Source organism: Galeopterus variegatus, unplaced genomic scaffold, assembly GCF_000696425.1.
Source record: "Galeopterus variegatus unplaced genomic scaffold, G_variegatus-3.0.2 Scaffold2143, whole genome shotgun sequence".
NCBI classification, from domain to species: Eukaryota; Metazoa; Chordata; class Mammalia; order Dermoptera; family Cynocephalidae; genus Galeopterus; species Galeopterus variegatus.
In genome coordinates, this window is record NW_007728254.1 from 266,063 (window position 1) to 289,806 (window position 23,744).

A 23,744-nucleotide genomic window follows, 5' to 3' on the forward strand; every position below is an offset into this window, starting at 1 on the left:
AGCCGGTCTGTATGTGGGATCCGAACCCTCGGCGGGAGCGCCACCGCGCTCCCAAGCGGCGCACTGTAGCAGTGCGCCACCGGGCCGGCCTAAAAGCACTTCTCCTGTCCTTATGTCTGGTTGTTTTTTTGGATACAAATTGCCTGTTTTTATTGTATCTCTGCTCCTCCCGCTCCCCCATTTTGTAAACAAGAAGCTAATTTTATCTCGCTGATCTAGTTTCTCCTTTATCATTCACTTTTAAATGAGGATTAGGAAATGCTGACTGGACAGAAAGTTCAGACCTCTCATTTAAGGCCAAAAGGCTTCGGGATCAACAGAGACATGAAGGAGGCCACAAAAGGCTGGGGCCAAGGCGGAAGAGCAGGTACAAGGCACGAGCCCTGAAGAACAAAAGTGAATGGAGATGCCTCCTCTAGGTCATAAGCCATTGGCAGAGAGCAATGAGATGGCCCATGAGAGTTACCCACGGTGGAGAGGAGGTGCTGGGACCCATAGTTATAAATGTGTGGTTTTTCTATAGATACTTACATAAAAATATTTAGTGCCAAAAGTGTTTTTTAACAGTCTTACTCAACTCTGCTTATTATTCAACTTTGGTACATTCCTCCAAATTCCATTCATCTTAAAAACACTAGATTGATAATGTAAAGTCCCTAAATTTCTGGGCTTGGCCATCTGAAATGAGATCTTTTATCCTTCTCTCCTCCAGCTTTCCAGAACACCTTTTTATAGCTTTCTTGCAAGAGGAAAGACTATCAGAAAAAGTAAAATGAAGGACAGTAAAGTTGAAAGAATGTTAAATCAAAGCTTTTGGTAAGAAAATATTTATGTCCACAAGCACACACCACACCCTTTCTGGGAAGATATTACCGACCTAGAAGCTGGGTTAGTGTATCCCAAAATATACCTCACAAAAAGCACAGTTACCCTCCCAAAATAGGCCCTATAATTAAGTAAAGTCTTTTAAAGTGGATTTTCCTATATCACAACTTGACATATGTTGCTTTAATCTCCCTGTTTCAGCAAATGTAGCCATATTGGGCTACAAAAACTTTCAACCACTCACATTTAAACCAGACTGTGGTGTCACTAGCAAACTGATGCAAATAAACAGCCCCGTGTACCAAAATACTCAATCTCGATCATCTGTAATGAGATCTCGCTCCTCCCTAAGCACATGTTCATCACATCAGAATTGCTTCCCTTGATTCAAAAGGAAGGACTGGCCCAGATTGAAATACCATTCAGTCTCAGAGGTCATCTAAAGACAAACACATCTGAAGAAGCAGGGGTCAAAATTTAAAATATGAGACAACCTCTTTTGTGTGAGTGCTGGGATCATGTTGTGTGAGTCTCGCTTTTATCTTTAGTTGACTGTCATTCAGTATAAGCCTTCAGAGACCCATCTGTCTGTCTGAATTCAATTAGGTCATTTTTTGCTTGGACTCAGGGGTAATGGAAGAGATAGCCCCTTAGGAGCCCTTTCAGCCCTATGATGCTCTCAACAAATTTGTTTTCCAGCTTAATATTTATATATAATTGTTAAAACATTTAAAATTTGAAATCTTCTTGGGAGAGTGTGGTGCTGATAAAATTTGAAACCTTCAAAATATGAGTGCTTTAAGCATTTACATTTTTAAAAATTATTTCTAATATCAGAGTTTCTCAGCCTTGGCACTGTTGACATTTTGAACCGGGTTATCCTGCGTGTGTGTGCATGTTGCTGTTCTGTTTGTTGTAGGACATTTTGCAGCATCCCTGGTCTCCATCCACTAGATGCCACTAGCACACACCCTCCTTCCCCCACTTGTGACAACCAAAAATGGCTCCAGACATTACCAAATGTCCTCTGGGAGGTCAAAATTGATCCTAGTTGAGAACCACTGCTTTCTGTATTTATGGATTTATATACCCTCCCCTGGCATGGCCAGGAAAAAAATATAAGAACTTCAAACTTCCTATGACTCATAATGAAGAATCAGGATCTGTGACACACTTCTGCCTCAAGATTTATAAACAGCACTACTGCTGTCTCAGACTAAGGGTGACAGGAACTGGCTTCACTTCAGTCAGGACATTTAAGAGGATGGACTTGCTGCCACCTGAGCTCTTGGACTGCCACGCTCCCTACTTTTAGGAGCTCCATTCTTAGAAGACTGCCCTAAAGAAATCCTTCACGATCCATTACCAGGCACCTAGTACTGAGTGAAGGAAGAGGATTAGGGTTGGGTGTCTATTGATATCATCTACAGAAGCAGTGTGCCCACTGGACTCCTCCCAGGCCATAAGCTCAGGGGCAGCATTTCTAGTGCTGGGTCGTGTGCACAGGAAGGGCATGGTAAAGCAGATCTTCCCCAAGCTTCGCCAGGTGGGGAGGAATATGAAAATAACATTCGGGGCAAAGAGTCCAAGAATGGGAGATAGTAAGTTCAGCCCAGAGGATATGAGAGAAGATGGAGAGTGCCTTCAAATATCTGGAGAGCTGGTGTGTAGGTGAAATAGAGCTCCTTACATCCTCATAATGTATGCTATCTGCTTCTGTAGAATTGCTTGCTTAACCTAAGTAACTCCATTTTGCCCCTTGTCTGACCTGCAGACTACCACCATCCTTCTGCATGAGAAACCGTTGACTTTCTCATAGAAACAGAAAACAATTACACAAAAACGGGAGCCATACACAGTGAATTATTATATGGGAACAGGAACCGTACATAGTGAAAACTTGTATGCTTGACTGCTTGAACAGCTCATTCTTGGCCTCTGTGAGCTAGCCCCCTAGCTTGCTCTGTGCACCTGGACCAACCCGTGTGCCAACAGGATGTAGTTTTTGTCTTTAAAAACCCCACAAGACCAAAGCCCGACACCGTTCTTCCTTGGTTGCACCTTGGGAGATGGACATTGGCCAGTTGGAGTGAATAAACTGCCCTTTTCTGTATGAGTGGCATGTTAAGTGCATTTCTTGTGGGAGGGTGCCTCACAACATTTTGGAGGCCCCAGTGAGATTGTTTCTCTCGTGAGTATATCCCTCCCTGCACTTATCTCCTAGGAGAAGATAGAGAAGCTGTTCCTCTTCTCCCTGGAGGCAGACAGGGCACTTTATTCACTCCGCAGGTAGGTGAGATCTCAGTAAAGGATGGTGCACCAATGGTTGGACTTATGGGAGGCTGGATGCAGCATTAACTCCCCTAACTCCTTGGGCTCCCGAGACATTGCTGAGCCCAGTGGTGATTTGGATTTGGGACTTGCAAGTCAATAGAAATTGTGTATTTGGGATTTGCGAGTCAATAGGAATTATGTTTCTGTGTTTCTTGTTCTTGTTCATCTTTGTCATTTTGATTGTTGTGTCTGTAGTTTCTGTGTTTCTTGTTCGTCTTTGTTGGTGTGATTGTTGTGTCTGTAGATATCTTAGAGTAATTTGGGACGTGGCCACTTTGTCTTTTGTGTGTTGCCAGTTGTGTATTTTTGTGTGTCATTAACTGTGGTTTTATATAACAAATGGGACAAATTTCTCCAAACAGGTCTATGGGACAACTCCCTTACATACAGGTTTGGATTGATATAATCTCTGACAAGCCGTCATGACTAAAAAGGTGTCATTAGGGCCGGCCCGGTGGCGCACTGCTACAGTGCGCCGCTTGGGAGCGCAGCGGCGCTCCCACCGAGGGTTCGGATCCCACATACAGACCGGTTCCCGCTCACTGGCTGAGCGAGGGGCGGGCATGACACCGAGGGTTGCGATCCCGTTGCCAGTCCCGGCCTGGTACGGGTGCGACACTGAGGGTTGCGATCCGTTGCCGGACACGAAAAAAGAAAAAAATAAATAAATAAAAATAAAAAAATAATAAAAAGGTGTCATTAAAAAATGTCCCAAGGTGAATGGAAATAGAACACCATCTGTGCTTTTAACTAAGCCTTCTCTTCCAGCTTCTCCAAAGAAGAGCGCCTCCTCCACAGCACCTCCCGTACTCTCTGACACCTCTGAAGACCCAAGGTGGCTTTAAAAATTGAAAATAATATAAGAGTATTTCCTTTAATAATTTCTTCTTCCTTCACTGGAGAAGATTTAAAAATTTGGGGAAGGTTGATGATAAGTTAAACAGCAGTAGTTCATAACAGCAATGATTTAATCTCTGAATATACTGTAATCAAAGAAAAGAATTTGAAAAACTGTTTTAGGACTGCTAGATTAGTCCCAGAATGTCAACCTCATTTTTGATTTATTGGCTTTTGTTACTTTATGTCATGCTAACCTTGTTGTTAAACACAGGTTTGTTTGCATTCTTTCCACTCATGGAGAAAATGGGGAAAACATTACTTTAAGTTGGTTGAAAGTATTAACTGACAAAACACCTCAGAAAAATGTGAATTAGGCAGCCAATAAAGCATACTCTGTTCATTACTTTAAAAAATATACAGCCTTATTAACTCCACAGTGTAACAGTTGTCAGAGTCAACTTTGTCAAAAACCAATTGACCAGAACTATGGGTGTATTTCTGGACTTTCTCTGCCTGTTTCCCATACTCGGAGTGACACTGCCTCTCCCTGATGTTCCTCCAACGCCCCCTCACTCCCCCACCTGATCCCGGAACTCTTTCTTTCTCAGAAGAACCTTGGGGCCTCATCTCCCTCCTGAGGACTGCTTTTCTTTACCCACCAGCCTACATGGGATGATTGTCAGCAGCTCCTGCAGACTCTTTTTACGTCAGAAGAACGCAAGCAGATCCGGAGGGAGGCCCTGAAAACTGTTACCAGTCACCATGGCTGATCCTCTGATGACCCCGTTCACCTCGAACACGTGTTCCCCTCTAACAGACCCGGTGGGACCCAACCACGGACCAAGGTAAGGGAGCTCTTGACCTGTATCACCAGACTCTCCTTAGGGGACTTCACACAGCAGCCCAGAAGCCTGCTAACCTATCAAAAGTAAGTGAAACTATTCAGGGACCAAATGAAAACCCTACCACTTTCCTGGAACGCCTTATGGAGGCTTACAGGACCTACACTCCTGTGGACCCTGTGACCCCAGAAAATCCGCAGGCAATAAATATTGCCTTTGTTACCCAGTCAACCCCAGACATTAGGAGAAAGCTTCAAAGACAGGAAGGATTTAAAGGAAAATTTTTATCTGAGCTGGTTGAAATTGCCCAGAGGGTCTTTAACAACAGAGATGGTACAGAAGAGAAACAAACCAAAAAGCTAGATCTTAAGGATGCCTTCTTCAGCCTCCTGCTGGCCAAAGTAAGCCAACCTCTCTTTGCCTTTGAATGGACTGACCCTGGGGGAGGATACTCTCGACAATTAACTTGAACTCACCTCCCCCAAGGATTTAAAAATTCCCCAACCTTATTTGATGAAGCCCTTCAGCCTGTTTGTTGCTGAGATGTGAGGCATTGCCAAGGGGGTGCTCACCCGAGCCCCGGGACCATGGAAGACGCCTATCACCTACCTCTCCAAGAGGTTGAACAGTGTAGCTGCAGGATGGACAACCTGTTTCTGAGCCATAATGGCAACTGCTTTACTGGTAAAAGGGGCCAACAAGACATATGCTTAGTGGCCTCCCACTCTGTACAGACTCTCTTACAAAGTGCAACTGAACATTGGCTCACCAACTCCTGCTTCACCCCTATCAGGCTTTACTTCTAGATCAGACCCTAAAAACCACGTCTCTAAATCCGGCTACCCTCCTCCTGGATGACAACCCAACTGAGGCTGTCCATGATAGCCTCGAAACAATCGAGACTCTCCAAGGCCTCCGGCTGGACCTGACTGATGTGCCCTGGACAGAGCCTAATGAAATGCTGTTCACTGACGGAAACAGTTTAATCTCCAAAGGAATCAGGTATGCAGGGACAGGCATGGTGACTTTAGATCGGGTCATTTGGGCTCAAGCCTTCAGTCAAAGAACTTCTGCTCAAAAAGCTGAACGAATTTCCCTCACTGAGGCTCTAAAATTGGGAAAAAACAAAACCGTCGATATTTACACTGACAGCCGGAATGCCTTTGCCATGGCCCATGTACATGCAGAGGCTCTCGAAACAATTACAGACAAAAAGGAATGGAAATGTCCCCCTGATGGAAGAATCTATCTTCCCCAGGCATTAGGAAGAACTCTTATTTTCCAACTGCATCAAGCCACCCACCTGGGAGCCACCAAGCTTGCTGAACTGTTACACCAATTCTTTTATATGTACAATCTTGATAAATTAACCAAAAGCATAACCTATAAATTTGAAGTCTACCCACAGGTTAATCCAAGCAAGTCTGCCCCTAAAATATCTGGAGCCAGGAGTTGCAGATCACTGCCAAGCGAACAATGGGAAATAGACTACACAGAGGTAAAACCTGGCCAATATGGATATAAATATCTTTTAGTCTTTGTGGACACTTTTTTTAGATGGGTAGAAGCCTTTCCTACCAAACCTAAAACCACTCAGATAACACTAAAAATCATTACACGAAATTGTCCCCAGAGTCGGCCTACCTGTAACCTTGGGGTCTGACAATGGCCTGGCTTTCACAGCCCAAATTTCCCAATTATTAGCTAAAACATTAAAAATAAATTGTGATTTACGTTGTATTTATAGGCCACAAAGTTGAGGACAGGTAGAATGAATGAATTGGACTTTTATTTATTTATTTATTTTTTTCCTTTTTGTCTTTTTTACTGACCGGTAACGGGATCACAACCCTTGGTGTTGCGCCCCTACCGGGGACTGGCAACGGTATCGCAACCCTCGGTGTTGCGTCCGTACCGCGCTTAGCCAGTGAGCAGGAACTGGTCTCCACATGGGATCCAAACCCTCGGTGGGAGCACCGACCCCTGAATTGGACTTTTAAAAGAAACACTTACCAAATTAAAACTAGAGACTGGTGAGAACTGGGTGAGCCTCCTTCCCTTTGCCCTACTAAGGGCTAAATGCACCCCCTACATACAAGAAATTACACCCTCTCTGTTGCCTCACCTCAAAGATGATAAACTAGCTAAAATCACTAACCATAACCATCAGAGAGGCCTACCCACCGACAAAAGCAATTGGTCAATTCTACAAAAAGGCCTCCTAAAATTTGAGAGGGGTTACATTGAATCTATCAATCAATTTGGAAAAAATTGACATCTTAACAATATTGTGTTCTAGTCCATGAACATGAAATGTCTCTGCATTTATTTAGATTGTCTTTAATTTCTATTAGCAGTATTTTGTAGTTTTCAACAGACAAGTCTTGCATGCTTTTGTTAAATTTGTTCCTAAACATTTTATTCTCTTAATGCTATCGTGAATGAAATTGTTAAGTTCATTTTCAGACTGTTCATTGCTAGTATATAGAAGTACAATTGCTTTTTTCATTTTAATCTCAGGTCCTCAACGTTGTCAAACATGTTTAGTTCTAGTAGCTTTTTGTATGGATTCCTCAGTATTTTCTACACACAGAACCATACCATCTATGGATAAAGACAGTTTTACTTGTTCCTTTCCAATCTGGACCTCTTTCATTGTCATGAGCAAACTGGCTAGCATACAATGCTGGCCCCATACAATACTGCATAAAAATGACAAGAATGGGGCCACCCCATGGCTCACTCGGGAGAGTGCAGCGCTGGTAGTGCCGAGGCAGCGGGTTCAGATCCTATATAGGGATGGCCGGTGTGCTCACTGGCTGAGCATGGTGCAGACCACACCATGCCAAGGGTTGCAATCCCCTTATCGGTAAAAAAAAAAAAAGGACAAGAATGGGCATGCTTGCCTTATTCCTCAGTTTATGAGAAAAGCATCCAGTTTTTCACCATTAAGTATGATATTAGCTGTGGGCTTTTTGTAGATGCACTTTATTAGATTGAGAAAGGTGCTTTCTACTCCTAGTTTATTGAGAGTTTTTCCAATTAAATAACAATTTTAAAATGTAAAGTGCCTTGATAAAAAATTTATACCAAGTGGTCAATCTGACAATGTTGTAAAAAGTTAATGACCACAGCAAAGAGGAAAAAATTGTGTCCTACACAGAGGCTGGACCTATCTGAATGCGCAGCAGCAGCTGCACCCATATATAATGCACACAATCAGACTAACAAGGTGGATTATATATGGCTCTAGAAAAACGTGTTGTTTCTATACCAACCATTCAGGTGTTATTAGAGACAGCCTTGCATTAGTCAGAAAACACATTGAAGAAGAGAAGAGTCATATAGTAATAATAAAAATTGGTTTAAAAATCTTTTTCCTGGTCACCTTGGTTAACGAGTACAATCAGTCATACTAAGTACAACAAATTAAGTACCAATGAATCAATGATTTGATTCCTTCCTAAAGAGGAGTTGGGAATGAAATAGAGCTCCCTACACCCTTATAACGTATGCTATCTACTTCTGTAAAACTGCTTGCTTAACCTAAGTAACTCCATTTTGTCCCTTGTCTGACCTGCAGACTACCACCATCCTTCTGCATGAGAAACCGTTGACTTTCTCATAGAAACAGAAAACAATTACACAAAAACAGGAGCCATACACAGTGAATTATTATATGGGAACAGGAACCGTACATAGTGAAAACTTGTATGCTTGACTGCTCGAACGGCTCATTCTTGGCCTCTGTGAGCTAGCCCCCTAGCTTGCTCTGTGCACTTGGACCAACCCATGTGCCAATGGGATGTAGTTTTTGTCTTTAAAAACCCCACAAGACCAAAGCCTGATGCCGTTCTTCCTTGGTTGCACCTTGGGAGATGGACGCTGGCCAGTTGGAGTGAATAAACTGCCCTTTTCTGCACGAGTGGCGTGTAAGTGTATTTCTTGTGAGAGGGTGCCTCACAACATAAGAAAGTGAGTGGACTTACTTAGGAAGTGACTAAGACCAGTAGGTGATTTTTTTTTTCCTTTTTGTCTTTTTTCGTGACCGGCAACGGATCGCAACCCTCAGTGTCGTGCCCGTACCGGACCGGGACCGGCAACGGGATCGCAACCCTCGGTGTTGCGCCCGCACCTCGCTCAGCCAGTGAGCGGCCGGTCTGTATGTGGGATCCAAACCCTCGGCGGGAGCGCCGCCACACTCCCAAGCGGCGCACTGTAGCAGTGCGCCACCGGGCTGGCCCGACCAGTAGGTGATTTGATAAATATTTATCACATACTTTTATATTTCAGGCACTTTCCAGGCACTGAGACTACAGGAAGGAGCAAGACCAAGTCCCCGTCCCATGGAGTGCATGTAATTCAATACAAGAACTAGATAGCTTTCCTTTCCTCCCTTCCTGCCTCGTCCTCTCCATTCCATCCTTCTCTTCCTTCTTAACAAGTTGATCTACTTGTCCAGTTGTTTGTTTATTTTTTCCATTTAAAAAGTTAAGGTTTAAAAAATAAATAAAGAAATAAAAATTTTTAAAAATAAGTTAAGGTTTAATTAATATACAGCAAAATTTACCCTTTCTAGTGTACAGTTGTTAGGTTTCACAAAAGCAATACAATTGCATAAATACTATCACAATTAAGATGTAGAACAATTTTATCATCCTGCTAAAAAAAATTTCCCTGTGCCCCCTTAATTGTTTTTTTTTAATTGAAGCAAGCTGCCTTGTACAATAGCAAGCTCATTGCTGAGAGAATTTGAATTCCTGTCAGGGATTCTGCAGAAGAGACTTTTTTTTGGCTAGTGGGAGATTGGGCCAGATAACCCTTGGGGCCATGTCCATCTCTTTGAATCCATGAAACCAGAGCATAGTTAACTATAATCATCTGACCTTAAACATCAGCCCATCTGCGGTGACGTGGTTAATTCTCCCCAACCACAGATAAAGGCCTTACCCCAAAATCAAATCCTTCTAGTCAAAGCTCAAAAATTTCAATCCAATAATTGGATCTCTATGAAGGCTACATAATAAGCATAGACAAAAAATCAAATCAAATCAAAAGAAAGGTTCGGAAATGAAAGCCTAAACATGGTAATTGAGGTCCAAACCAAGGGTATTATCTACCCCAACATTTCTTTTTCTTCTTGTTAATGTGGTTCAGAATAACATTAACTCCAAAACCGAATAAAGGTCAAACAATGTGACCTTACTTGGTTGCAAAGGTGGTAGGAAGGGAAGTTAAATTCGTCAGGCTTGTCTAAGAATGGGTCACCAGAATTGGAGAAGAGGGCAAATGTCACAGGGATTCTCAAAGCTGGTTATGAACTGAGTGTTGGAGGAGAGACTGTGGCGAGTGACTATGATATCAAATGGGTATGACCAACCCATTTCCAGCAGTCCTGCCAGAAGATTCAAAGTGGTAGCTTGACCTCAGTGGCAATGTCTAATCTCTAAACAAGGCTATGTTGCTATCAAGAGTGACTGCTTTATTGAGCAACTACTATGCCCCAGCACTGCCTGGCTGATTTTATTCTCCTAACAGCCCTATAAAGTAGGTAACACGATAAGCCATTTAACAGAAGAGAAAACTGAGGCATAGAAAAGTCATGTAACAACCAGAAGGTGCAGAACTTAAATTTTAACCCAGGTCTCCTGACCCTGAAGACTGTCTACTTTGTCACTGCTAGCAAGGTATGGGTGGTTACCAAATTGAATGGTCTTGGTCTCCTAGGCTACTGCTATGCTGGTCTGTAGGCTGGCTCCCAGGCACGCTGGATTCTTAACTTCCTTTAATTTCCCATTCACCAAGCAGCTAACTGCCTGCTTCTCTCTCATTTCAACATACAAGCTATAAGAATTTCTGGGCTTTGGAGACTTTATTTTATCCTTTTGGTTTACAATTTTACTACTGTTCTATTACATGGATGACTACGAAGATAAACTAAACCGTCAAGGGTATACTTTACCCTGCATCCAGAAGCTTTCCTAAATCTAGACTTCTTATATTTTAGAAAACCCCACAGTGCTTAATAAAATCAGCAATAACAAAAAACAATGTCATACCGTCAGAAAACACCAATTCAATGTTGAATTTAATTATAAAATTCCATTCTAAGTTTAGTGCAGATTTAAAAGATGTACAGAACAAGGCAATGGCTTCCCTTCTTGAGCACTATTTTTCAACAAAAGGGATCAGAAATATATGCAGCAAGACTTACCAAAATTTCTGCCAACTATCACAAACTTTATATACACCACATGTCTTCTAAAACAGCAGCAGGTCTGGTCCTGAAAAACAATACCACAACAGAAGAAAAATGCATCATTAAACAGAAATCATTTAATACACATCGTGCATCTCTTCTGGGAAGAGCAACCTCTTCCCTCTGGGTACCCATCGGTGTACCTAACTCCACCTACCAGTTTCCTCTGTTTTTCACAGGGAGATGAAACCAATTTACAAATGACCTCAGCACTCACTTACTAATAAAAAATAAATAAATAACTGGACAATGAAATAAACCAGTAACAGTGCTTACAAATATATGAATTTTTAGTCCTTTGAAATAATCAAAGACAAGATAACAATGGAAAAATACCTAAAATTGAACTCATAACATTTTCCCCCCAAACAATTCCTCTTTCCTTTTCTTTCAATAGCACCCTCCCTTCTCCTCTGCTAGCTGTGAGACCCTGGGCATTTTTCCTAACCTTTCTTTTCTAGGCTTCAGTTTATTATCTGTAAAATAGGGATTATTGTACTGACCACACAGAGTTGCTATGAGTATTAAATGGTATCAATTAAGTGACAAACAAATGACATAGAGAGGCTTCAAACAGCACCTGGCACACAGTAAGCACTCAATAAATGTTAGTCTGTTATGACCCTCCCCGTCCCCCAGGCTTGAAACCTAACATGGCTGTCCTCACCTGCCGCTCGAGTTCCACAGTCATGCTGGAACTCCCTGCTTCTCTCCACTCTCATTACGCTCCATCTGGTCTGCATCGCACCTTGCAGAAACTGATCTCCCAGCCTCCAGTTTCTTCCCTTCCCATCCAACTCTCACGGTTCTGCAAGGCATCCTTCCTCAGCAGAAACACCTCCCACCATTTCCCATCACCTGCAAACTTATCTGTGAGGCCACGTCGGCCTGCGACTCAACTTCACCTTGGCTTTATTTCCATGTCTTCCCACCAGATGCTGTAGCATCCAGTCACCCATCCTGTCTCTGAGCCTTCAGGTAGGCCAGTCCCTTGTCAGAGCACTTTCTGTCCCGTAACTGCTGGTAGGAGGCCTAGCCATTTTCTAAGGCAAGGACTCTTTGCTTTTCTGTGCTATGACAATCTAAAGACATGTTTCTCTGAATAATGTAGTTAGATGCTTGAAATTAATACATGAAATACGCAGGATTCAAAAGAAGCAAAGTACATTGATAAATAGTTATCAAAATATTTAACAAAATTGTGATGGGCTTCTTTCAATATTTAAATAATTGCCAGCAAAAGTCTAACAACTACTGTAATTTTCAAGGACTGTTAGGCATGAATGATATTTCAAGATATCTATAACTGTAATGTAAAAATATTCATAATTTTTATTGGGGGCAAAATAGCTAATGATACTTTCATAATAGAAGGAAATGTTAGATTTCAGTTACAGGTTAGTGAAAATGATGAGATAATTTTTTTCCCATCCAAGTTCACTGACCCCCTGAATCCCACCTGTGGTCCTCAGGTCAGGAGCCCCAGCTTTAAGGCCTGGCTTAACTCTCATTGTCTTTTCTACCTTGATTTTCTCAATTCAGTATTATCTTACCTCTCTTTTTCTCTTTTTTTTAAATGTTATTTTATTTGATATAGATACTTTAAATAAACTTACTTACCGTACCCTACTTTTTTTTTTAAAGATGACCGGTAAGGGGATCTCAACCCTTGGCTTGGTGTTGTCAGCACCACGCTCAGCCAGTGAGCAAACCGGCCATCCCTATATGGGATCCGAACCCGTGGCCTTGGTGTTATCAGCACCGCACTCTACCGAGTGAGCCACGGGCCGGCCCAACCGTACCCTACTTCCCTTGGCTTGGTGTTGTCAGCACCACGCTCAGCCAGTGAGCAAACCGGCCATCCCTATATGGGATCCGAACCCGTGGCCTTGGTGTTATCAGCACCGCACTCTACCGAGTGAGCCACGGGCCGGCCCAACCGTACCCTACTTTTTAAGTTATATGGGTAGACCCTATCTCTTCCCCCTATCTTATTATTCCACCCCTGGCTAATAATGCCTTGCACTATAGCAGGCACAGTAGTGGGGCATTCATCAGGATTGTCTTAATCAATCAGTGAGTAATAGAACAATCTTGTTGGCCCTATACAAGCTTGCTGATATTAATATTATCCCATCTCTCTTTGGCAGGCTACGGGGGACTAAGTATGTAGATGGAATACCTAAACACTATATTTAGATTATAAATGCCTGATGTCAGGCAAAAAACTGTTCTCTGCTTTTCCTTCACTTTAGAGAGTGAATTCCTAGTCTATGCTGCTGCCTAACAGGTCTCCCGGGAACAAACCTGGGGGGACCTCTGTGATGCAAGCACAATTCCTGCCTTCCTGGAGCTTCCAGTCTAGCAGCTGTTCTCAGCTGGTCCAGAGTAGCCGAGGAGCTCTCAACCTTGCAGGGACTTTGCATAGACAAGGAACAGCCAGTGATTTCCTAAGTATGGGAAGGCCAGCTGGAGTTGTTCTGGCCTCCACCAGAGAACAGACTATGCCCAGCTTCCTATCAGTCTCACAGATGTCAGCCTGTGTTTCTGAGGCAGGTGGGTCAAGTAGATGGAGCAGTGAAATTCCATCTCCCCTCTGACCATCCTCCTGAACGATGTTGTCTCTGTGAATGAGGTCGGAGATGGCAACCCTTAAAGGGACCATGTAAGGAAGGTCTATGTAATACCTGGCCACACACTTCCCTCTGGCCCACTGAGTTTGTGATGGATCAGCCTCAGGATGGACACTGTTCCTTCGGTCTTATCAGCTTTTTTCCTAAATAGCTGCAGCTCAGGACTCCTGTGTGTCTTTTGTCAAGAAGAAGAAGAACAAAAAATGACAGAATAGTTCTTCCTTTTCACATGAAGAGAGTAGATTGATTTTCTCCTCTGAAAACCACTTATATGGGCACTGTGACCATTTGCTTTGGCAGAAATTCACCATGGGCAGCATTTTTCATGCCTGATATCATGTCAAGTGACTTTTAGGACAAGTGGGATGTACCCTCCCTCTCCCATAACTAAGACTGATGAGATATCCACTCAGAGAACAAAGGCTGGACTTGGCGCACTCTTTTTATACTTAAGGACATTTAGATCCACTTCATTTGAATTATATAGATATATAGTATTAATTACTAATAAAATTAGCAGAATGATAACAAAGAAGGTGGCATGACTTTTATCTCCTGTTTCAAGAATTATGATGTACGAGTGTACTTAGTTCTAAATGAATTAAAAGATTTTTAAGGATGATCCCACACAACATGTAGTATTTCATGCATTTTTTGCTTCTAATACCAACCACAGAATGTTGTGTGGCTGCTGGGTTAGAGGTGACATTCTCATTACATACTGGGAACAAATGTCTGTGATACAGTTCTCATCGGCATGGGGTCATTCCCTCTTCCTTCTTCCTAAGAGATCCCCCGTATTTCTTCAGCCACAGTGTCTAATGGGCAGGTGCCAGCACTCCAAGCTGGGGAAGGTGGGAGCATGGGGCAGGGCCTGAATGGTCTAAGGCTTTGCAGTGTGCAACTAGCAACATTAGCATTACCTAGGCACTTCTGAGAACTCTGGGCTCTGAGGCCCCACTCAAAGCAATTGAATCAGAATCTATTTTACAAGATTCCCTGGGTGATCTGTACTGCTCACTGAAGTTTGAGAAACACTGATCCTAGGGAAACCCATTCCTATTGCCAGTGATTGGGTCAAGAAAAGGCACATGGACCAATTAAAGCCAATGAGATGTGAAGAATATTTTGCTGGCAGCTTCTTACTCTCTTGGGAGAAACTCCGTCCTGTGAATGTTGTGTGGCATCCTTAGCTATCTTGCTCCAGCCTAAGGATAAACCTGGCCCAGAGACAGAAAAAACACAGGAAAGCAGAGTGTAGATCATTGCATTAGGTCAACCCTGAAGTCTGTGGCAGACACCTCTGGATTTTCAATAAATTTTTTATTGTTTAGGCTTCCTTAAGTTAGATTTTCAATTACTTGCAGCTAGAAAACATCCTGACTAATCAGTCCCCAATAAAGCAGCATAAAAGGAACAGAATGCCAAGGCACTGGGCTCAGTCCCATGCTAAAGTCCAGACAAGGCAGTGCATCAAGAGACCAGAGCAACTTGTTTTGTTCAGGGAACTGACACAGTAGTATTTCCGGTCCTGACAACGATGGTTCATTTGCTCATTCCAAAAGCTTTCTGAATCAGCCAGTCTAAATGATCAACTAGAGGAAATGCTGAACACTTTCCAAATTATTTTAACCAGGGTGGTCAACAGTTGCCTTCCCTAGAAGTCACACTGACGTCATTTCCTGCAAAGACAATGGGAGACTAATTGCTCAGCTTCAGACTTGAATAGGGAAGACAACCTGTGACATGTAATTACTGAAGGGTAAATAAGAAAAGGCTTGAGGCTCTCAAATCTGTTTCTGGATCTGCTCCAACTGCTTGAGGAAGAGGCACCCAAAAAAAAAAAAAAAAAAAAAAGCCAGCTGGAAAAAAATTTGAGGGGCTGGCAGCTTAGGCATCCACCTATACCATTTTACATATCAGGACCTTTCTGAGAAAACCAAACAGACCAACTATTATATAAAGCCATATATGGCTTTAGTGTAATTTTACTTCACATGCAGGAGGGATGTAGTCAAGGAGAACTGGATGTCTAAACTGACATTATCTCTTTAGTGTGTTCTAACTTCTTAGCCACAAGGGACTATTTTGGGGTTGGGTTTTTTGTTGGCCAATGAAGTATGTTTTCCATCAAGGAGTGGAACACCAGCTGGTTCTCCATAGGATGCTCCCCAGGTCCTACCTCCTCAGAACTCTTTTTCTCTCAAAATGTATTTGCTGTCTTTTTCTTGGTATTTCCTACATTTCCACAGTGCTAACTACCATCCCATGTGATGAATTTCAAATTACATATCTAGATCTATCGCTGAGGTTCCCATTTCCTCTGCTGCTCCCTAGACAGAAAGTGCCTTGCCGGGGGGACTTTCTTTTGGCCACTATTATTTTCCCAATGCTTAGCACAGTGGCTGCCACTGAGAATGAAATGTTTGTTGAGTGAATAGATGAAAGGCCTTGCCCAGACTCTTAAGATGCCCCACTGAAGCTCCTCTCTCCTCCTAACAGGACTCTCCGATGCTGGCCTCTCCTTTTCTACCCTATAGACACGCATGAACTCTCTGGATTACAGCACTGCTCATGTCACTGTTAAAACATCTCATTTGGGAAGGACTCTGCGGCCCAGCCTTGTGCTTTCCAGGTGAAAAACTGGGTCCATCAAGGCCAGGAGACTTGCCCAAGGTCTTGCAATTAGTAGGTGGCAGAGACAGGATTTTACCTCAGGCTGCTGACCCAGTGCTCTTATTACCAGGTCACTGACTAGTTCAAGCGTACAATGGTCTTTCAGTAGAACTTAGCACAGGGCCTGGCACATAGCAGACACTCAATAAATATTTGTTGAGTGACTGAATAAATTAATGGGTCTCATGCATATACCAATGGGTTTTAGTTTTTCTTAAAGTACACTCCTTCAAGAGAAAGATAATACCCTTGTATATAAAATGGACATGAGAGGAGCTGCTCTTTCCTCTAGAATCAGGGGAACAGCTGAACACCAGACCTCTTCTCCTGCAGTGCCTCTGAGCCACCTCCCAAGAACTTCAAGGCTTGATGACACGGCTAGAAAAACCAATGACTTACATAGTCAAACTCTTCAGCTTTGCACTCAAAGCCACCCAGCATCATTCCAACCCTACCTCATCAGCCTTATCTTTCATTTCTTCTTCCCTCACACCCAGACTTACCAGAGAACTTGCTGTACCCAGTCCTCGTTCCTCTTCTGGGCCTTCAACTGCCCTGTTTATTCCCTCTTATGTGCCCTTACTGCCACCTGCAAGAATGCAGAACCAACTTGTCTTTCAGGCCAACTCTGATATAAATCGTTCCCTGAAGTCCCTGCCCAATTTCTTCCACTAGAATTAATCTCACTCTGTTTATACCTCTACTATACAACTTACTGCTCTATCTGCTTCAGGGAAAATAGCCAGCTCTTTGAAGGTGTGAATCCACTCTAAATTTATCTTTGAACCATTGGTACCTTGTCCGGCCCAGTGCTTTGCACAGAGAAGATACTTCTAGTCATTCTGATGCATTCAAAGGGATTTGTTTTTTTTTTTTTCTAGTTCACCTCTGGGACCAAATTACATAAGTTTTGCAATAGGTATTCCAAGTCTTCTCCTTGCCTGCGTAGGTTGTTGATACAGATAGCACACACTTGCAGAGCCCACTTGCTAAGGAACAGCTGCGTGAGTCTTTGTTGAGTCTTATTTCCAAAAGCAATGAAGGTAGGGGGCAGGGAGAGTGATATTCTCTCCCCTCCAGAGCCCTTCTGTGTCTATGGCTGTCCTGTGCAGCATGCAGTACAAATTGGGCAGCTTGTGCAAAAAATAACAATAGATTTAAAATATAGTCCTGAATCCTTCTGTGCTACAATATTCTCTGCAAGCCCACAGTCAACTGTCTGAAAAATTAAAGAGTTCCAAATGGTGGGATAACACATTAAACAAGCAAGCACACAAACAAAGCCCAATTGCCAGGGAGGAGGATGGGAACCAGAAAGTACAAGGTTCCCTAGGAAACTGAGCCCACTTTCTGACTGTGGCCCTCCCCTCCTCATTGGGTAGGGGTGGGAGGGCTGCTCTTTTTCTATCCATCTGACCCATCTGCTTCCCCTGTCTGCAGGGGCCCGGATCCTCTGGCTTCACTCCAACAAGTTGGGTAGACTCAAGGAAGGTTGTGATTGTTGTTTAATGATTTGCTGGAGTGGTAGTAAATAGCAGAGAGAGAAGAGGAGGAGGAAAGATGGATAGAAAAAGAGACAAACATGGGAGGCACTCAGCCAACAGAAAGGAATTATTGACCACAGAATGAGAGAGCAGGAAGGTCAAACTGCAAAAAGCGGGCTGCTCCTTTTTCGTCAGCTATTGCCAGGAGGAGAGGGAATAAAAGGTTCACTGCTGAGCAAGGCACCACAAAACCATCAAAGATCTTATCCTTGGCTACCTAAGAGGCTGGGTGTAGGGCTCCCAGCATCCAAAGCTCTGAAGCTGAACTAGAGAGACAGATTTTGTGCTCATCAACAAAAATGGGTGGGCTGAGTCATGCAAATGGATGGCTGGAGGGGTGGGGATAAGGTTTTAGCCACCCCCCCCATGCCACCCACATAATCTCCATCAACCCACAAGCAATAGTAGTAGCAGGACTGGCATCATTTCATATTATTACTACATTTAAACCTTTAGGCTGAGGGTACCCAGTTTATTTGGGGAAAAAATAAATGCCATTGGAATAATTAGTTGACTATCAGGAGGGAAAAGAAAGATTCTACTTCTATAAGACCCATGAAATTGAAGTATATATTTATAATAATCATGTCTTTTTTTTTCTGGTAATGAGTTTCTGTCATGTGATCACATCACTTATTCACCTGGTAAAAAAAGAAAATAAATCAGAAACAGTTTTTGTAGTGTACTTGAGTTATTTCTGACTTGCCCTTTTAAGTTAAACTATTTCCAAGGGTCTGCAATCCACAGTCTGAACAGAAACACCGCTTTGCTATGATGCAAGTGCAGCTGCTGCATAAGTCCCTTTGCTCTCTTCCAACCAGATTAACCTAAGACCCTCCAAACAGACGTTCTGGTGTGGATCCTGGGAAAACCCATGAAATGCACAACAGTACCAAAATGCTGCCAAGACCAAGGTTAATAATGATGTGTGCAGAGCTCCCTGAGTATAGGTCGGCTACAATATAAGAAGCCCAGAATCTTGGGGCTGAATGGAATATTAAAGAAAATCCAGTCTGATAGTTTTTAAGGTATTTTTTAGTTACGAGAACTGTGTGTATGTGTGTGTATGCTATCCACACCAAAAATGTAACAATTATGTCAAAAGACATCAAGCTAGCACACCACATGCATGGAGAACATGCTTCAGAATCCACTACGAGGAGAAACATTCATCCTCAAAGAAAAAAATTTTTCTTCTTCCTGTTAGTGGTAGTTCTGAACGTTAGATACAGGCACATACACACTTCCAAGGCTTATGCTAAACTCCAAAATATTAGATAAAAGTGGAACAGAACAGCTCTGGTTCAATGGGGCAAGGACTCAAATTCCCACCACCTTGGCCATCCTCTTGGCCCACTTGGTATTTCTGGGTAATCCTAAGGTTCTTAAAAATCCCAGACCTGGTCCCACACTCCTATTCAATATCTGCATTTTGCTCCCAGCATCTCTTCCAGCCTGTGAGCAGCTTCTCAATGTTGCAGCATTCATGACCCAATACCTTCTCTGCTTTCCTCTACCAAGAACCTATTTTATCCACCTGAGGACCCCAAATTTGGGGTCCTCATTTGGGGTAATCATTTCACCTCCCATAAAAACTTTATTTTTGAAGTAATAACTGATTTATTTTCCCAGCTCTGATTGGCATCAGTGAGAACTCAATTTAAATCTCAGCCCTGCTAAGCTTGGTAAACTCGGAAAAATTCCTTCATAATATGAAGTAGTACACCCAGTGGATGCTTTCTTTCTCTCCCTTTATTTATTTATTTATTTATTTTTGTCTTTTTTCTTGTCCGGCAATGGATCGCAACCCTCAGTGTTGCGCCCATACCGGACCGGGACCGGCAACGGGATCGCAACCCTCGGTGTTGCCCCCACACCTCGCTCAGCCAGTGAGCGGGAACCGGTCTGTATGTGGGATCCGAACCCTCAGCGGGAGCGCCACCGCACTCCCAAGCGGCGCACTGTAGCAGTGCGCCACCAGGCCGGCCCCTCTTCCTTTACTTTTTATTTCATCAAAAAAACTCCATCAAAAGAATATCAAAAACCAAGGAATAAGTCCAAGAAAACATGTGTAAGACCTTCACACTGAAAACTATAAAATGTTGTTGAGAGAAATTAAAGACCTAAATAATAGAGGGTTATGCCATGTACATGGAACAGAAGTCCCCAAATTTTTAAGATGTTAATTCTTTCCCAAATTATATCATTAATGCTATTTTAATCTAAAAAAAAAAACTAGTACTTTTTTCTGATGGAAATTGACAAGCAGGTTTTAAAACTTATATGGAAATGCAAAGAGCCAAAAGCCAGGATAATGCTGAACAAGAAAAACAAGGCTGGGAGATTTACTCTATCAGATATCAAGATTCACTATAGAATAACAGTAGTTAAGAGTGTGGTATTTATGCAAGGAGAGATAAATAGACCAACAGAACAAAATAGAAGGTACACAAATAGAGCTACACAGATAGATAGTCACCTAATTTATGCAAAGATGACATGGAAGCTCAACAAATGGTGCTGAGTCCACTGGGTGTTGTGGGTTGACCTGTGTCCCCCCAAAAGAAAGTCCTAAATCCCAAGTTCCTCAGAATGTCACCTTATTTGGATATAGGGTTGTTGTAAATGTAATTAGTTAAGATGAGGTTATACTGAATTAGGATGGTCTCTAAATCCAATATGACGGGCGTCCTTAAAACAAGAAGGAGGGCTGGCCATAGCTCTGTTGGTTAGAGCATGGTTCTGATAACACCAAGGTCCAGAGTTCAATCCGTATACCAGCCAGCCACCAAAACACCCCCCCAAAAACCCAAGAAGGAAATTTAGACACAGAGAGACACATGGGGAAGTAGGCCATGTGATGATAGAGACAAAGATCACAGCAATTCAACTGCAAACCAAGGAATGCCAAGGATTTCTAGCCACCACCAAAAGCCAGGAAGAGGTAAGAAAGGATCCTGCCCTAGAGCCTTCAGGGGGAGTATGACACTGTCCAGACCTTGATTTTGAACTTCTAGCCTCCAGAACCATGAGAGAATAAATTTCTGTTGTTTTAAGCCACTCAGTTTGTGGTATTTTGTTACGGTAGCCCTAGGAAATAAATACAGTGGATATCCATATGAAAAAAGTAAATCTTAATTTCTACCTTACACCAAGAAAAATCAGTTCCAAATGGAGGGTAGAATTAAATGCGAAAGGTAAGATAATACAACTTTTAGAAGAAAACATAGAGAATGCCTTTATATCTTACAATAGGTAAAGATTTTTAAAAACAGAACACAAAAAAGTGTTAATCATGAAGGAAGGAAAAATATGATAATTTGCACTATAGTAAAATTAAGAAAGTCTTCATCAAATAAAAGAAATAATCAAAAGCCAAGCCACACAGTGGAGAACATAATTACAATACATATATCCAACAAAGAACTCCTACAAATCAACAGGGAAAAGGCAGGTGACCCAATAAAGAAATGAGCAAATACCTGAGAAGACAATATAGGAAATCCAAATGTGCAATAAACATATAAAAAGATGCTCTAGTTCAGTCACAAAAGAAAGGCAAAGTAAAACCACAAAGCGTTACCAATACACATCTGCCAGATTGACTAAAACAACAAAGACAAAAACCATGAAGGATTGGTGAGGACAGGAGCACTCGTAACTCTCATACATTGCTGGTGAGTGTCAATGAAAACCAGTGGTATCCACCAAAGCTGAACATACACCAATCCCATGACCCAAGATCTTGCCAGAATCTATCCCACAGATATATTACACATGCTCACTAATTGACATGTACGAGAATGTTCCTAGGGGTAGTATTTGTAATCACCCCAAACTGGAAACAACTCAAAGCCCACCTATAGTAGAAAGGCTAAATAAATTTTGATGTACTTATACAATATAATACTACACACAATGGGAATGAACATACTACAACATATAACACCAATGAAGCTCCCAAATATAATGTTAAGAGCAACAGAAAAGGGTACATAATGTATGGCTTTACTTACATAAAGTTCACAACAGATAAAACTAACCTTTGTTATTCAAAATCATGCTATTAGTTATCCTTGGTGGAAGTTGGGGTAGTTAGAGACTGGAAAAGGGCATGAGGGGGGTTCTAGTGTTTGAGTGACGTTTTCTCTCCATCTGGCTGCTGGTTACAAAGGAGTGTTCACTTTATGAAAATTCATTATCAGTGCACTTAACAATTTGTGCACTTTCTGCATGAATGCTATTCTCCAATTAAAAAAAAATCTTGAGGTTAACATAGTGAAACCAGAAACAAATAAAACCAGAGCTCTTATAAGTACTGAAAGCAAAAGAGCAATTTAATTTAAGCAAGATAATTCAAAAATTTGCTGTGTTAAAAGCTTAAAAGTGCCATTTTATTAAATTGTGTTTTTTATTCACTTAAGATGAGTGTCATACCAAAGCTATTTTATTATTTATATGTTAGGATGGCATGAAGCAAACAGTTTCAAAATAAAATAACACAAATCATTTACATTTTATCTTATTGATTTTTTAATGTGGAGATTTGGATAGTCAAGCCCAATCTTTTCATTAAAAACAGTTTCTTGGGGCCTTGGTTTATAGTATACAGCATCCCTAGATGAGAAAACCCTGGGAATAAAGGTGTTTTCTTTCTGTGGCACATAGTAGGCACTCAGCATTTCTCTCCCAGAGTCACTACATGAGATCAGCTCATTCCTGCCAAAGGAATTAACAACAGTTCAGCTTGCTTCTGCAGCCTTGCTGTGGATAAATGCATAATTTCCTCAGATAGTTGGAAATACTGAAAATAACTCATAGGATACCATTCCTGCCTTTGTGAATTTCTGGGGTTCTTCAGATTCCCACTCTGCAATATACATGGTCACAAAGTCAGGCTGGAGTCCTGACTGACCTCAGAGCAGTCAGCGTCACACGGAGGGAGAGAGATTCTGTCCCTGAGTATTCTGCTAGGCCCTCTCCTGCTTCTGGTCAGAGCCTGTCCATTACCATTAGACACATGCTCCACACAGCTGCTCCAGTTACCACTGAAATAAATCCCCTGGAGCACAGAAACCACATGGCCAGACTCTGGCTTTCTCAGTCAGCTTTGTCCTCTAGGACGCTTTGGCGGGGGAGATTTACTTGGGTACTCAGAAAGGCATCCTGAGACTGTAGGCAGCCCTGCAAGAAGTGAGGGATGGCCATGCACACCGAGGACTCCATTCTGGGTTGCAAAAGGAACCGTGAGAGGATTGTGGCAGATGTGGGGTTCTTATGTAGGAAACCTTACCCACCCTCTAGCAGGCCCTCCCTCAAGATGAAAGCATGCGGGCCGGGCCCCTGCAGCTGATCTGCTCCATCCACTGTGAGGAAGTCCAGGCCTTTCTCTGGCTACGCCACTTCCCTGAATACTAGCGTCCCAAACAAGACCCCTTCTTAGATTCAAGCTCTGTTGCTTCTTGTGTGGGATGTCAGTGCTACTCCTACCTTCACCTTCTGACAAACCATGATTTTGTGGGTCCTTTAAGAGGTTCCCCCATCCCCAGGTAGAGTTCTCTCTGGTAAGAAAATAACATTTGCTTTTTAAATAATTCCTTATCATGAATGCTGCGGAGATCTTTCTTCTGGAAATATAGATAAGTCACAAGAGTAATGACATGGGAAGAGGAAAACCACTCAGGCCAATTCCTTGAGAGTCTTGTGGCTGGGTTACTGAGCCTTACCAGCACAGGCAGGGGTTGGCAAACCATAGCCATGGGTCACATCTGGCCTGCCACCTGCTTTCATA

The 23,744-nt window shown here is 42.5% G+C and overlaps 1 protein-coding gene across 2 annotated transcripts in view; it reads right to left on the reverse strand.

The window, feature by feature from the left end:
• FYN (FYN proto-oncogene, Src family tyrosine kinase) overlaps positions 1-23,744 on the reverse strand; it is a 172,409-nt gene that overhangs the window by 122,561 nt on the left and 26,104 nt on the right. For both annotated transcript variants that reach the window (XM_008580667.1, XM_008580668.1), the window contains exon 2: positions 11,056-11,125. The gene's annotated coding sequence lies outside the window, so the exon portion shown is untranslated. The remainder of the gene's footprint in view (positions 1-11,055; positions 11,126-23,744) is intronic.